Here is a 4,676-nt window from a genome sequence, read left to right as displayed (position 1 = left end):
ACACATGAAAATTATAAATGTGTAGGTAATATAAAGGAATGTATAGAACATATATTTAATGTAATCTGTCTAAAATGATTTGTGAAGGGAAAACACAGCACCATATTCATGATTCTTAAAGCATGAAGATTCAATAAAAAAATAAGTGTAATCAAAACAAAGTATGTGGATTAGTAATATGCATTAATTAGTACTGTACTTGCCTGGCAAATATGAGGACCAGTGTTCAAAGAATACCAACAAAAAATTAAAAAGTGTAATTGATTCAGATTTTCAATGGAATTATTCCATTGAAAAGTAACTATATTATATAATGTCATAGGCTAGTATTGTGAGAATATTGTAAACTCTTAGAGTACCTAGTAATAATGCAATGCAGTACCTCCAGTAACTTAACTACCTATGTGTCTGTCATAAGAAAAATCAGACTGTTTGGGAAATTTACTTTCTTGCAGTTCTATAGTATAGCAACAATTATGATGCATGTTTTACATATTTAGAAGTTCTGTGCTTCATCCTAAGGATGGTCTTTATTCTGTACACAAAATTTGTGGTAACTTCTTTTTTTTTTTAGATTTTATTTATTTATTTTTATTGTGAAAATACTGTACAGAGGGGTTACAATTACATGGGCAAGATAATGAGCATTTCTTATCAAGCATTGTAGCCTCCTCCTTAGTTTCCCCTTCCCATCCCTGCCCATTCCCCCGACCCTCCTACCCAATCCTCCCCCGCCACCAAAGTTGTAAAGGTCGTTTTTTGACATAACGACTTGTATATCTCATTGTTGCAATGGGTCCACCTGCATCCCCATTTAAACGATTTGCTTGGGGTTACTTCTTTATTAAATAAACAGTCAAACTACAAGATTAGGTTACAGCTACTGTATAAGAGCATTTTTTTATTTTTTCTTTTCATCAGTCACGGGGCTTGATCTTTGGGCCTGGGCTCTGTCCCTTATCTCTTCGGCTCAAGGCTACTGCTCTACCACTTGAACCACAGCACCACTTCCAGCTTGTTCTGTTTATGTGGTGCTGAGCAATCGAACCCAGGGCCTCATGCATGAAAGGCAAGCACTCTACCACTGAGCCACCTTCCCAGCCCCTCTAGTAGCATTTTCAAAGGAGTATATTAGGACTTACATATTTGTTTGTTTCACAGATTCAACAAACCATAGAACCAAAATACTTGACAAAGTATGGCACCTATAGTAAACATGGAGTCTTTGATAAAACTGGCATTATCATGAACCATGCAGTATAACAACTATTTAGTAGGATTTAAAATGTAATAGGTATCAGAGGTGATTTGCAGTGTATAGAAGATTGCCTGAAATGATATTACAGGTGATTTGCACTGTATAGAATGCTGTCTGTAGGTTACATGAAAGCAAACTAAGAAAGAAGAATCAGATGAGACATAATAAATAGCAAACATAATAAATAGCAAAGTAATTACTAAAATGAAATCATATTTATATTGTAATCCAAAAATACTAAATATATCAGGTAATTTCTGATTTAAACTGAAGAAAATATACTCAAAAAACTCAATAAGCCATCCAAAGAAATATACATTAATTATTAAGAAATCAAAATAAATCAATAATGATACCTGAAGCAAAAAGCAATAATGAAAAGTAAAATACTGATAATATGAGAGGAAATAAACATCAGCACAAATTGTGTTACCACAGATACAGAGCATTGATAATAACAGGTATATCATCAATCTATATAATAAAAATTTTATTCTGAAAAGTAGTGTACAAAGGTATGGTTAAAAGGCCAAAGAATGTTAATTTCTTTAATCTATAATTATGATTGTAGAATTAATACTCCTCTTTTTTTTTTGTTGGTCATGGGGCTTGTACTCAGGGTTTGCATGCTATCCCTCAACTTGATATCAAGGTGAGTGCTCTACCACTTGAGCCACACTGCCACTTCCGGTTTTCTAGTGCTTTATTGGAGATAAGAGTCTCATGGACATTCTTGCCCGTGCTGGCTTTGAACTGTGATCCTCATATCTCAGCCTCCTGAGTAGCTAGGATTACAGGTGTGAGCCACCGGGGCCTGGCATCTAATACTCCTCTTAATGACTGAACAACCAGATAAATGGTCATCACACACACATGTGGAAGGCATTATCTTTATCTAAATGATGTTTATAAAGCACTATGCTGTTATATTTACCAAGACAGACACACTGAGAATAGATCTGAAGACAAATTTTCTAGAAATTGAAGTACCTGGTTTCAGATGCCCCCTCACAGACCACCAGAGACCACGAACAATGCAAACAACAAAGAGTCATTTTTTGCAAACTTGAGCTTGGTCCTCCGTGCACTCAGTAACTGGTAATGCTAAGAGGCCCCGAGCACAAAATTAGTACAACTTTTATAGTATTAAACAAGTTCACAAGTTTAGGGGGTTTCCACACAAGCAAGTTCAGGGGGGTTTCCACACAAGCAAGTTCATAAGTTCAGGGGTTTTAAGTACACCCGGACTGTACTTCCCTTTTTCTGATGGAACACCTGGGCAACTGTTCTGTTCCTTAAGGTTGGGCAGGGTTGGTGGCAACCTGTGGTTTTTCTGAGAACTATTTTTTCCTTTGGCAGCACAGCTCTCTTTGGTGGTTACTCTGAGCGCAGCACAGCTCAAGGGGCTTGACCTTAAAATAGAGTTACTTTAGCTCTTCAGAAATCAGTATGAGAAAGAAATCTATGTTATAAACACAATAAAATCCAACAATATGTTTCTAATGATCTATCAGTAAAACAAACAGAGGGAAACTAGAATGGATCTGTAACAAATGTATGCTATCACTATGATTTATAGAATATTAAAGGGAGCCACTCTCTTAATTAAGTTGTGAAATAAATACAAGTGCTTTCAATTATGTATGGTGTATTCACATGTATATCTTCTGGAGGGTGTGGCAGAGCCATAGAATTTGAGGGATATAGGCAGATGAAAATATAGTATACAACTCAAGAGTAGAGATAGGAGGGAGGGATTGGGAGAGAGTGAAGGAATGGAAGAAACTGTATAAAAATAAAAGTATTAATCTCTGTATGCATTACCTCCATAATAACATTAAATTACATTAATAATAAAATAATACCTCTAGCATAAACCATTTGCTTGGTGATCAAAATCTACCATAGTTAGAAGAACAGTTTCAATTATTAGACATATAATGCAACACTTAAATGGAAAGATAAACTATTTCAATTTAGGTTGAATATTAATTCTACATAAACCAATAACAATAATCTGTTTCATTGTAGTATTCAATTAAGTGTTAATGTTAAATGTTGAGGTAAGAAAAAACAAGACAAGCACTTCTGGCGTTCAAGACTGTCATTTTACCCTAACTATTAAGGAGGAAACTGAGGTCTGGAAGCCAGCTTAGATAGACAACTCAAATTAAGCAGCTAATGAACAGGTTAGAGGTATGGCTCCAGTGATAGTGCCAACAGTGAGTGAGGAAGCTGACTGACTGTGAGACCTGGAGTTCAAGCTCCAATAGTAGCTCTAGAAACCTATGGTGGAGTCTGAGTTATGTGTATTACATGTGTTTTTAATTAGAAACCTAATGGTTGTGAAAACTGGCAAGTCTTCATCTCAGACATAAAGAGAAAAGAAAATGAGTGGAGGAGAGAGAGAAGGGAAGCCAAAAGTCAGGGAAAAGGTGGAAGAAGAGGAGACAAGAGAGTACTGGAGAGAAGGGAAAAAGAGGAAAAGGGAAAGGAGGAGGAGAAAACAGGAGAGGAAGAAAGCCTTCTGGCATTAGATTTGACAGTAAATCTTAAATAGGACACCAAAAGTGACTCATGCAACAAAGAGGCAAACAAACAAGTGCCAGGCTTTCGGGGCTCACACCTGGAATCCTAACTACTCAGGAGAGTCAGATCTGAGGATCATGGTTCAAAGCCAGCCTGGGCAGGAAAACCTGTGAAATCTTATCTCCAATGAAGCACCAGAAAGCCAGAAGTGGTGCAGTGGCCCAAATGGTAGAGTGCTAGGCTTGAACTGATGGGCTGACGCACAAGCTCAGACCCAGACTTCAAGCCACATGACTGACAATAAATAAATTAATGAATAAGGGCTGGGAAGGTGGCTCAGTGGTAGAGTGCTTGCCTCGAATGCATCAGCCCTGGGTTCCATTACTCAGTACCACATAAGCAGAAAAAGTCAGAAGTGGGTGCTGTGGCTTAAGTGGTAGAGTGTTAGCCTTGAGCTGAATAGCTGAGGGATAGCACCCAGGCCCAGAGTTCAGGCCCCAGAACTGACCAACAAAACAAAACAAAACAAAACAAAGCCAAGAAAATGAATAAGTAAAAATTAAAAAATAAATACAAAACCAAAAAATAAAAAAACAAACCAGATTAAGTGCACATAATCATAATCTTGTATAATGAAAAGAACTATCAAGGAAGAAGCAAAAGCATGGTAGGAGAAAATATTTACATATGTCTTTAAATAGATTTCTAACAAATCTGAATAAGAAAATATAAAGAAAATCCTACAAGTAACCCCCACACAACAAAATCTAATTTTAAAATAGGAAAAAGATTGAAGAGACTTTTCTAAAAAGGACATACACAAATAGCTGATTAAAATATAAAAGTAGAATCAATGGTCATGAGAATAATTCAAATCAATATTACAATA

Source organism: Dipodomys merriami, unplaced genomic scaffold, assembly GCF_024711535.1.
Source record: "Dipodomys merriami isolate MVZ:Mamm:240054 unplaced genomic scaffold, mDipMer1.0.p SCAF_323, whole genome shotgun sequence".
NCBI lineage: Eukaryota > Metazoa > Chordata > Mammalia > Rodentia > Heteromyidae > Dipodomys > Dipodomys merriami.
This window is presented reverse-complemented; position numbering follows the sequence as displayed.